This window comes from Hyperolius riggenbachi, unplaced genomic scaffold, assembly GCF_040937935.1.
Source record: "Hyperolius riggenbachi isolate aHypRig1 unplaced genomic scaffold, aHypRig1.pri scaffold_436, whole genome shotgun sequence".
Classification (NCBI taxonomy): domain Eukaryota; kingdom Metazoa; phylum Chordata; class Amphibia; order Anura; family Hyperoliidae; genus Hyperolius; species Hyperolius riggenbachi.
This window is the reverse complement of record NW_027152647.1, coordinates 1-12500: the sequence shown is the minus strand read 5'-3', so window position 1 is coordinate 12500 and position 12500 is coordinate 1. Positions and strand designations below refer to the sequence as shown.

The following is a 12500-nucleotide window of genomic DNA, read 5'->3' as shown; positions in this document are numbered from 1 at the left end:
GTTCAGTTCCTGGCCTACTGTGGTTTCTTCCTTAGCAGGGTTACTGGATTTTTTACAAGCTTGCCCAGGACTATGGTAGGGATACTAGATTATGGCATACATGTAAAAAGGATGCCAGGAAATTTGGCCGCAGGGTGAAGCCAAAAAAGTCTAACCCTGCTTTCCCAAATTTTCCGGTGGCAATAACTACTATTCCCCCTCCCAGGGCCAGTTCTAGCTATAATGGGAACACGGGGCAACATTAACCTGCCCCCAACATGGCATTAGGTCCCTTTTTAAAATTAAACTGTCTGAGGATGGGTGTGGCTGGGTCTCCTGGTGTGAAATCCCCCACTGTAACCTGCTTTCATACAGCACATACATGAACAGTGGCAGAGGTCGCTGCACAGAGCTGGGAGAACTTCTTCTGTTTTTGAGATGTTGCAGAGTCTTCTGTAAGCAAAGAGCAGATGGCTCTGAGAATTTTCAGCAGCATGCTACATGCAGCTTGAACAATCAAGCCCTGTGTCTCAGGTACCCTGTACCACTATCAAAAGCTGACTCAATTTTCCTACTAGGACTCCAGAAGTCTTTGACTTCACCATAGTCCCATCATAGGTGTTGATACCTACCTGGTCCAATACCATTGTGCTGATGTTACAGCGCTGTGTAAGATGTCGGTGCTATATAAATACTAAAATAAATAAATAATGATGAGAATTCCTGTCTCCCGAGCTGGATTTGTTCCAATACCATGGAGGGCGGGACATAGTAATGCTGTTCAACCAATCCAAACTACAGTGTATCTGGGGAGCCCTGGCAGCACTTGGGAGCCCTAGGGCAATTGTTTTGTTTGGCCCTATGGAAGAACCGGCCTTGCCCCCTCCAAGGCGCCATACAGTGGTGGTAAGAAGGAATTTGGCTTCCAGCTATTGCTGGTGACCAGATTGCACTGTTTATATCATAATTTGGGCTCCATCGTTTGCTGGAGCACACATTACTAACTGAGCGGTGAGCGCTGCTATAGCCGTAAATTAACATCATGGCCTAAGTCAGTGCCCCAAATATCCTCAGCCACCCGAGGCCCTTTTTACCTAATTATGAGCTTCTGTGAGAGACAGGTAGTAGTAATAGGAATAGGTTTAATATTCTCTGTAAAGCACTGGTAAGCATGTTCGAACTATATAAAGGCAAGTCAATAATAATGTGTTGGAATTACACTTATACATACTGTATGTCAATTGAAATAACTGTGAATTAATGGAAAGCAATTAGGCTAAATACTGTAACTAAAAAAATAGTTTTAAGTGAATATAGTGTACATACAACATAGTTCACTTGCCACAAGGTTTTCCTTGAGCTGTGCAAATACTTTTAATTTTCTTACATTGGGGTTGATTCACAATGCAGAGGGATAGTCAATTAACTCCAGTAAAGCCATACAGAGGATTCTTAAGTGGGGAATGCTCAAATTTAAAAAGGGGCCCTAGCTCAGTCATGGTAAATTGAGTGGCCTCTAACAACCATAAACTCGCCTCCACCCGTACCCCAGACCCCCCTGCCGAATGTGTACTTTTCACTTCCCAAGGTCATCTTTCACCAACCGCCACTACCATGTCTAAAAATACTTATACCTGTCACCTATAGCAGGCTGTGGTTTAAAGAAGTATTTAGAAGAAGTGATTTTGGTGCTGCCATAGGCTGCTATGCAATTAGCTGCTATAGTGTTACTCAGTGTTTAATTTGAGTGCCGGAGTAACAACAGCTATCAGCGAATTGGGAGAATGGCAGAGTGATCTAGTCGTAGTAGTTAGTGTTAGGTGTAGGTCAACATGGGGTTGGTGTTAGGTGTAGATTGGGGAAGGTTAGTTTTAGGCATAGGAATGAGAGAGTTAGTGTGAGGTTTAGGTTATAAAGAGGGATAGTACAATATTATAATTACCAATATACTATCAGCATTACCCTAACCCTTTTTAATCGGGCACCTCTATTAAATGTACATCCTTGAGTCACCGATCTGCAGATTAGACCTGCAGACCCATGGGTGCTCTTCCTACTAGGACTGTTTTTGGTGACAAAAGGGGGTCACCCACTATGATTTTTTTCCGTGAATTATGGTTTAAAATTATTCAAAGGTAGTTACATCTTAATTCTGCAGAATGTTTGTTTCTTAGAATAGGGGAAATGTTTCTGATTCAAAAACCAGGAAAATTACCGTAAAAGTGGGCATCTTGAATAATTAATTGCACTCTACTATATGTCACGACAGTGACTCTAATGCACCTGACTTGGATCATTCTTCCAAGTGTTCATGATTTGAACTGTAAAATGGAACAGAGGTGCCAGTACAAGTATAAAAGTAAAAAAAAAAATGTTTAAAAGAGGAGGTAGTGGTGCACCTACCTCCCTAAAGTAGACACAATTCTGTTTATTATTTTAATAGTGCAGAGAGAATGTACTGTGGCGAGTGCACTCTACAAAAAAGCTGTGTGCCATATACAATAATGATGGTGCAACATCCAGAATCAAATAGAAAAGTCCATTCAATAATATCAAAAGAGGTAAAGCATTCCAGGAGCAGCTCATCCAATATAAAACTTGAACTTTTAATTTGCTTATCTTGTAAAAAACACACAATGGTAACACACGGCTAAAAATACAAAAATGTAAGATACTTAACAGGCCATTGCAGATGAAATAGAGGTGCGGAGGTGTAGTCGACGGCCGTTTCGTCCCACAATGAGGTCTTTCTCGAGACCGAACGATTCGGACTCGAGAAAGCCCTCATTGTGGGGCGAAACGGCCGTCGACTACACCTCCGCACCTCTATTTCATCTGCAATGGCCTGTTAAGTATCCTACATTTTTGTATTTTTAGCCGTGTGTTACCATTGTGTGTTTTATACAAGATAAGCAAATTAAAAGTTCAAGTTTTATATTGGATGAGCTGCTCCTGGAATGCTTTACCTCTTTTGATATTATTCTGTTGATTATGGTCAACAAGTAGCTTTATTAATGTACTCCACAATGCAAGACGTTTCGCAAGTTCAATCCTGGTTCATCAGGCAGTAATAGGAGTAAACTATTGCAGTATGTCAGGAAGTGCCTCTAGTGTTTATGATTGGTCCACATCTATTTTGGTAGTCTGGGGCTCCCATAGGAACAGCATATTGGGGTGCTTATACTGAATAAATGGAATTGTAAATGTCAACTTATTCACACATTGACGGTACAAGTTAAAAAAAAGTACTGAAAATCTGTATTTTAAGGCTGTGTAATTTTCAAAAATAAATCTGTATCTATTTTAGGATATCTTTGTCTTTCACAACTCTCATGCTGTAATATATTTATGTTGCATGCCAGAAAAAAAAGTCACTCAAGGTCATTCATTACAAAAGAAATAAAAAAAAATCTCTTGGAAGTAAAACTTGAAAAGACAGCAATGGGAAAGAATGATGCTTTGCTGCTGGAAGGGAAATGATACATATTGCCTTTACATCACTCGTGTAAATGGCTTTTGTGTATATTCGATGTATGCAGATTTATATCCTCTGTGCTGTCATTACATTTGATTGAGTGCAATGATTGCTGAGGCAACATAATTAGTTTTCCATCTTGTTGTACAATGAGTCAGTCTGACATTGCACGTCATCAATATAGATTTGATGCTGCCAGCACTGGTTTACAGTTGGTAATGTTTTCATAGTTTTCTATGGATTATGTGTAGGAATAATCTAGTTGGCAACCTAGCTAAGTATTCATGGTCAGTGTGTCTTTGAAATGTTATTCTATTTAAGTTTCAGATTTCTATTTTTGACCTTGCTACACCATTTAGCCACTATCACAAAGAGGTATTATTATTATTATTATTTCTGGCCTTTGTCTCCTCTGAGGCTGTGCAAAATAGGGCACAGGCATGGGTAGATAGTAAAAATAGGAATACATAAATATGACTATAACAAATTCATACAAATATATAACAAGAATAAGCCACAAAGGAGGATCTTACAATAGTCACTGCAAGCTACCGGTACATTTATGAAAAGTTTTTATATATGCATATATAGTAAATATCAATACTGGACTGATCAACATATACATTTTTTAACATTATTGTAGATTACAAGGGGACATTGGACAGTATTGTTTACTCATTAGAGTCACTGCTAATTTTTGGGAGCAGAGTGCATACAGGATACAATTTTCTGTGAACTTTCAAACAAGAAAAGGCTGATTGGGGCAACGTAGACCACAGGAGATTACACAGGCTGTCACAAGAATATCCTGGAGCAGGTGAGACCACAATGCAGAGGACAGCCTCCCCTGCAACTTAACACCCACAGACCCTGGAGTTGAGACAGGGACTGATGGGGGACAAGTGGCTCACTGAGCAGTTGGTATGACGACTAGCCACATGACCAGACAGGTTGAAGCAGCAGAGATGAAAAACTATAACAGATTGGATCTCCTGAGTCCTGAGAACTTTTAGCAGTCAGGCAAGCGGAAGTCAGTAACCAAGTGATTCTTGTGCAGGCACAGGTTGGGCAACAAATTGGGTAGTTAGATAGGGCCGGGTCAGCAACACCCCTTCTATTGCCTTCCCTTGGTGCCCTACACAGCCTTGGGGCCTATCTCACAAGGGTCTTAAATAAATGTGGCCAACATGATCTTCACCCCCATAACAAGTGTAGCCACAAAAACACCTAATTGTGAAGTATAGTCCTCTGTATCAGAGGAAGGGAAGGTTAGTAGTTGCCCCCCCCCCCCCACCGCTCTGCCCCCCCCCCAAAAAAAAACCACGATCGCAGGTGTGGCACCCCTCTAGTTATGCCCCATATCACAGGATAACAATGCCTCTTCAGAAATCAATCATATCTGTCACTGTGTATCATACACTACATGTTACTTACAATGTTACAATTGGTCCAACATCTGAATGGTATTGAGCTAAGGCAGCAAGTTTAAAGGCAGACTTGAAAAGGAATATTCCAGCATTTCATCTTAAAGAGGAACTGTAAGCAGAATAACATATTCCGTAAAAAGTAGTATATGAGAGTGACCGAGGTGTATAGATAAGAACATGCGACTAATTAATCTCCTAAACCCTGTCAGCAAGGTGCTGTAAAAATGCTATAGACAGTGTGGGAGGATCCCTGTTTACTTCTGGCAGGATTAGCAAGTTTTTTTTCCCTTCACTCTAGCAGTTGAAACCACGCCCACAGTGAAGGTTGTTACACCCTCCTCCACCAACCTTTTTTTTTATATTTCTAACTGACATTTGCAGAAGGCCAGAAAGTGTAATATGCACATGTGTGAAGAGAAGCAGACAGGGAATCAGCTGTAGATGCTGAGTAGTGTATTGTAATGTTTTAGCTGAATAGAGTAGGAAACTATGAAAAGTGTAGTGTATGTGCAATTTACATAAATAGCTATTCAGGAATTGTTTATAGGAGCCTAAAAGATGAGAGCGTGTTGTCTGTATAAGTAAGCTGATGATGGGTGGGTGTAAAACTATTTCAGTAAGTAATGGTCGCAGGGTAAATAAATGGATGTTTTATTATGATGAACTGGAATAGAGGAGTATGCAGATTGTGTTTATTTCTGTTTGTGTGTATCAAATGTCAGCCTGAAGGACAGTGCATGAAATAGTTGCTGCCTATTTCACGTCGCCCCTCTGAATAAAGGCAAACACTTTTCCCCACATTAGATTGTAGATGCAGGTATGGTACATGAGTGAAAGGCAAAAGGTAGCCATACATCTAGTGATGATGGGCAGATTGACCAAGAGACAAATCTCTCTCTGATCGAATCTGATTAGCGAGAGATCAGTTAGCTTTCCATATACTGCAGGCCGATTCCCAAACAATTTCATGCTGAAATTACTGAAATGACAATTCAGTTCAGAGCTGTGTTACAGTGTGAAACTGGACAGTAATGCTAAATACACATCATACAATTTTCCGTTAGATTTACCTGCCAGATCGATTATTTCCAACATGTCCGATCTGAATTATGATTGATTTTTCGATCGATTGTTAGATTTACCTTCCAGATCAATTTTCCGATCATTTTTAATAGTTTTTTCCATCAATTTTCGTTCAGTTCTATGAATAGCGATTACAAAACTATCAAAAAAAATGATAACAAAAACGATCAGAACATCTACCTATGGAATGTAAATCTTACAGAAAATTGTATGGTGCGTACCTAGCATAACTGTCTCCATTTCCCCTGCCTCACTCGAAATAATTGTGAATATATATATATATATATATATATATATATACATATACACATATACATATATACACATATACATATATATATACATATATATATACATATACATATACATATACACACACATATACACACACACACACATATATATATATATATATATATATATATATATATATATATATATATATATATACATATATACATATATACATACACATATATACATATATATATATATATATATATATATATACACATATATATATATATATATATATACTCTTCTCTATATAAGATGTGCTAGCCTCAGCCCTGTTTCTAGGGGTGTGCAGACCGTGCGGCTGCCCTGTGCGCTGAGGGGGGGCTCCGTGATGGAGGGGGGAGCTGCGGGGAGGGAGAGGTCAGGGCTCTGTGCTCCCTCCTTCACTGCTGAGTTAGAATAGGGAAAAGTTGTATTGAGCAACTCACCTCCCTGCCGTTCCAATCGCCGATCAATTTCTGCTAGTCTCTGCATAGCCGCTGATACACGCTTTACTTGTGCCAGAGAGAGTCACTGGGCATGTGGAAAACTGGCCGAACTGTCTGGCCGAAGTTACGAAACCAGATATCGGCGGTAGACGGCGGTGTGGGAGTGATCCATGAGGATGGGGCTGGAGGAAGCCCCAGGTATGTATAAATCTATTATTTCAAATCGTCTGAGTCTCTTTAAAGAAAACCTGTAACAAAGAAAACCTCCCCTGGGGGGTACTCACCTCGTGTGGGGGAAGCCTCCGGATCCTAATGAGGCTTCCCACGCCGTCCTCTGTCCCACGGCGGCGGTGAAAATCCCCCCAGAATGGCAGCGATGTAAATATTTACCTCCCCGGCTCCAACGCAGGCGCAGTATCGGCTCTCCGCACAGAGATAGGCGAAAATAGCCGATCTCAGTCGGGCCGCTCTACTGCACAGGCGCAAGTCTCCTACACCTGCGCATTAGAGCGGACCCGCCGGAGATCGGCTATTTTCGCCTATCTCCGTGCTGAGAGCCGCAACAGCGCCCCCGCTGGATTCAGGAGAGGTTAATAAGTCAGCGCTTATTAGTGCTTGACAGGCTTGTTGAGGGAGGACACCGGGAGTCTTCGGGGAACCAGCGCTGGACTGCCTTCAGCTACAGGGGTGGGGGAAGCCTCATTGGGACCCTGAGGCTTCCCCCTCCCGAGGTGAGTACCCCCCAGGGGAACTTTTTTTTGTTACAGGCTCTCTTTAAGGACACATCTGAGGTTGCCAAAAAAATGAGATCTACTTACCCGGGTCTTCCAGCCCCAGCAGCTGACATGTCACTCGCCGCAGCTCTTGTGGCTCCCGGTCCCCTCCGGTGCAGATGCTGACCTTGCCAGTTCGGGATCTTCTGCGTCTTCAGAAGTGCCGCTGTCAATCACTAGCACGTAGTCAGGAGCGTTGTGCGCAGTACACTCCCCACTACGTGTGAGTGATTGACAGCGGCGCTCGCACAGGCGCAGTAGATGCCGACCTTGCGTCTGCACCGGAGGGGAATGGGAGCCATCGGAGCTGCAGCGAAGGACATGTCAGCTGCCTGGGGCTGGAGGAAGACCCGGGTAAGTAGATCTAAATTTTTTTGGAGACCTCGGATGTGTCAGTTAACCTCCTTCGCTTAGAGTTATCTGTCCTCCTGAGTGCCCCCGCTGAATAAATGTGCTGTAATACCTGCAATACCTTCTGCTAGCACTAGGCTAGCTAGTAAATGTGTCCTGCACCCTCTGCGATCCCCCCCGTTTATACATTACCCTGCCTGGACCCAGCGATCGCGCAGCCTACCTGCACAGCTTTGGTCTCTCTATGGGGAGGATCGGGTTTGCGCATGACATCAGCGACGTCATGTGCGATCCTCCCCATAGTGAAGACCGGAGCTGGCCGGGGAGGCTGCGCCGATCGCTGGATCCAGGCGGCGTAATGTATAAACAGGGGAGCAGTGAGGATCGGAGGGTGCAGGACTCATTTACCAGCTAGCCTAGTGCTAGCAGAAGGTTTTGCAGCACATTTATTCAGCGGGGGGCACAAAGTTGCATCACCTCCTGAGTGGCGTAACGCTCAGGAGGTTAAGTTAAATTTTAAAAATTATTTTAACTTACTTCTTGCAGCCCCCTGGAGTCATCCAGTGCCGATGACGTCAGTCCAAGTCCCTCCGGCAAGCAGCGGCAACCCCACAATGCTAGCCTGCCATGCGCCTCATCACGCTCAAGTGGCTGGGAGTGTTCTGCGCATGTGCAGTATGCGAAAATCGCTATTTCACATGTGCAAATTGCTCCCTTCCTTGGGAGCGCAATCAGGGTGCGCATGCGCAGTAGACGCAGACTGGCAGCGACCAGCCAGCTTTGCACGGAGCTTGCTTACTGGACCAGCCAGCTTGCTTACTGGAGAGAGTTGAACCAACATCGTAGGCACAGGAGTACTCCAGGGAGCCCCAGGGAAGTTCAAATCATTTTTTTTAATCAATTTAAGCCTCCCTTTAACTATATTTTAGGGAACTGCAAGTCTCAGCATGCTCTGAGAGGACTTGCTGGCCCGTGTTTTAAAAGGCTTAGGGCTCGTTTCCATTTAGCAATGCAGCAGCCATGCTTTAGCGCAGCTCTGCGTTGCCCGTGACTGTCACTGGGGCAGCGCTTGCGATCCCATTCATTATAATGGGATCGCAGGCGCAATCGCCCCAAAATGCAGGCACTAATTCAGTGATAAATCGCAATGCATGTATGGAAACACCAGAGAGTGCAGTCTATGCACTGTCTGCTGCGATTGCCTTTCCATAAGTGCGTCTGAAAGTGTGCATGTGGAAAGGAGCCCTTAGTGTTTGCCTTTCAAGAGTTAAGCGTTTGTTCACACTATGAGCATTTGCAGATTTTTTTAAAGTGCTGGCGATATCGGAAATCGCTCTGAAAGCACTTGTGCAATGATTTCCTATGGGAGTGTTCATATATGAGCGTTCCGCTTTCTATTGAATCGCAAGTGCGCTACCTGTACCATTTTTTGAGCGGTTTGTACTCAATAGAAAATATAGGGAAATTGCAAAGTGCTTGAAAATGCACTTTGAATTGCGATTTCCCGAGTGGTTTAATGAATGAATACTTTGTATTTATTTATTTCTGGGTACAAGAGTTCACGAAGTGGCAAAATTAATCACAGAGTAAAAGCGCTTAGAAAAACACTTTTCTAAGCACAAAGCTTCAAAGAGTTCACTTCCTGACTTGCGTCAGGGAGTGAATTAAAAAACGCTCAGGAATAGCGCTTAGAAAAGCGCTTTTCACAAAAACGCAACCCCCACCCAAGCGCCGGGAATCAAAAAAAAAATGTGTAAAGAAAAGCCCAACGCAAACGCTAACATGAGTGGAACGCAATGTGCACAAGGCCTTAGAGAGAAGTAAAGGAGGAGGACAAACGTCAAGAGGTGAGCTGACTTGATATTTACACAGATCCCAGGTTACAGCTGGTCAGAGGGATACCTTTGCAGACCAGGATTCCTGCCTGTGTCAGGTATTACACAAGCAGCTCTCTCTGCAGCCAGGGTTACCCTCTCTCTCTCTGTCAGTTGCCATCATGTGATTCCCCTGCATCTTTCCATAGTGTGTGTGATGCCTCTCTCATGCTGTCAGCCTGCAGAAGTATGTAGATTCCCAATCACTGCCCCATCTTTTCTCTTAACAGGCAGCCTCCAAATGTCGGGCTGCGAAGTTTCTTATGGGGGGAGGGAGGATCAGAAGCATACCTCACTCCAATCTAGCCAAGGAAGCTGTACAGCGTCTGGCTGTCCTCTGCTCAGCACTGGCTAGTGGCTACACATGATTCACAGCTTCCGGCTGCACCACTTGAAATGAAGGGGGAGGGGGTGGGGAACATTTGCCCATAGAATGCTCTGCTCTGTTGCAGAACCCCCCCCTTCAGCATTAAATTCCAACTAGGTATCATTCAGGACCAGGGTAAGATAAAAGAAAAAAAAAGGGATAAATAATTTACTTATTTTGGCAGATGTCTTGCTGCCCCCCATCATGCAGTCCATGGTGCCCTCCTGCGCCTTGCTAAGATGCCCTGGCTGTGCATAATAAATTAATCAGCTGATGCTCACAGACAGCAGGAGCAGCATCGCTGATAACAGGCAGCGTGTGCAGTCTATTGACAGGAGATCTCCACTCTGCAGGGAGGAGGAGAGGATGCAGTAATCCTCAGCTCAGATAGAGCCTCTAGTGACGTTTTTCACACGTCACTACCCATGAGGCAATGGGGCTAGGGCTAATTAATATACTTCCGCGGATGAAAGTCTCCTGGTGGGCGTGGCTAAAGGCTTAAAGGGGTAAAAACAAAATAAATATAGGTCAAATCCTAATAAAAGCCAGGTTTTTCCCTATAATATGGATGTGATCTATACACAGGCGGTGAGCAGGTGAGGAGCTTACAGTACCTCTTTAAGGCTGCTTTCACATTAAGACGTTACAGGCGCACGTTAGTGCAGCCTGTAACGCAGCCTAACTCACAGCAATGAAAACTAAATGGGCTGTTCACAGTGCCCACGTTGCGTTACATGGTAACGCTGCACGTCACGTTAAAGTACTGTATGCAGTACGTTATATGTGGCTAATCTGCGTTAGACTGTTTGCACATGCTCAGTGATGTTGGAGGAGGAGGTCTCCCCTCCTCCTACGTGGCCAGCCACATGGCTAATTAACATTCACTGCACTGTGGGAGGCCACTCTGTGCAGTGATTGGCTAGCGGGACCACGTGATGCGGATCACGTGGTCTCCGCATCGCATAGCACAAAAAAGGCGCACCAAGAGCTGCATAAAGCAGCTCTAGGTAGCGTCCTCCTCCAACACCACCAGGCGTTGCGTTAGGGGCACGTTATGCGACCTATAACGTCCCCTAAAACGCAACGTCTTGGTGGGAAAGAGGCCTTAATGTTTCAACAGTCTACACAAAGCAGGAAGTAAAGCTTAGCGAATCTTCTTGCACTTTACTACTTCACTGGGTTTACTGCAATAATACATCCATTCTAGAGGGAGGGGGGGGGGGGGGGGTAGTCCAAACAACTGTAGAGATTCTAGCTCTGCATTTATTTCAGTAAAAGGTTGGTGCAAAGGATTGGACAGCTTTCACAATGAAACAGAGCAGAGCTAAGCTAATGAGCAACAGCCTGAGAAAAAGACTAGGAGGGTTCCCCCCACTTGATCTTATGAAGTGATGGAGAAACCCCCAGGAAATGCACTGTGTGTTATATCTATATCAATAGCCACTTTTGTCACATAGCTCATAGCCCTTAGCTTCATAAGCAGTTACTACTTCAGCATGCTACAGCAAAGATCCATTTACTAGCTCAGATTCACCAAGGTCTCTGTCAGGCCACAGTACCGCTGGTTCCAGCCCAGACCATGGCACAGTGGGATACAAACACAATAGCTAATCCTTCTTTCAACCAGCACAGAGACCCAGGTGAAGTCTGTGCTTTAGGTTAATAGTTTTTCTATGCATCCCTGGACACTTTGAACCAACACCCCTCCCATTTCATCGATCAAACCTCAAATTTGCTTCCTACAGGAGTCCACCAGTTTGAATGCAGTGCCTAACAGCAGTGGGATATTTGTTTATTAAAGTGGTATGAAAGTCAGCATTTTTTCTTTGCTTTAAAACATTATTTACACCATAAAACCCATTACCACAAAAAATGGTAGCAGAACAGCATTCAAACAGTTAACGCAGCACTTTCTTTTTCAGTGGGCAACTTCTGGCCACATCCGAAGGTGTGATATTTTATCTTTTGTTTACTAATTGTAGCTCTCAAAGGAATGTAAACATAAGCAGCATGCTGGAACTGAGCTGCCACACATAGTAAAAGCTGAGACAGCTGAGCAATGATCACTAGAAAGATTGTAATATACTAATACAGCAGCTATAAAATACAACAGCAAATTTCAGAGCAAATAAACTGTACTTTGGGTACTCGTAACTTGTAAACACACAATGAGCTTAATGAGAGGAGCAGAATGAGAGGAGCATGAGCTCAGTGCACGCTATGCTGTGGTAGCGCAGCGTAGCATGCACTGGTAACTTACGCTCACTCCTTGTATCTAATGGCCACTCCACTCATCCCACCCTGAGCCCTGTTGGGTCCAGTGGCTTTCTAGGACTAGAACGTGATTCCAGCGCTTTGATTGGCTCAATAGGCTGCCTTTCACTTGACAGGATCACTTCCTACAAAGCCACTGGACCCACCAGGGCTCAGGGTGGGACGAGTGGAG

At 44.0% G+C, this 12500-nt stretch overlaps 1 long non-coding RNA gene across 1 annotated transcript in view; it reads right to left on the bottom strand.

Annotated features, from left to right (window-relative positions):
* Positions 1–5166, bottom strand: part of LOC137543918 (uncharacterized) — a 17861-nt gene extending 12695 nt beyond the window's left edge. The window contains exon 1 of the long non-coding RNA XR_011025661.1: positions 4889–5166. This is a non-coding gene — a long non-coding RNA (uncharacterized lncRNA). The remainder of the gene's footprint in view (positions 1–4888) is intronic.
* Between the last annotated feature and the right edge of the window lie 7334 nt (positions 5167–12500).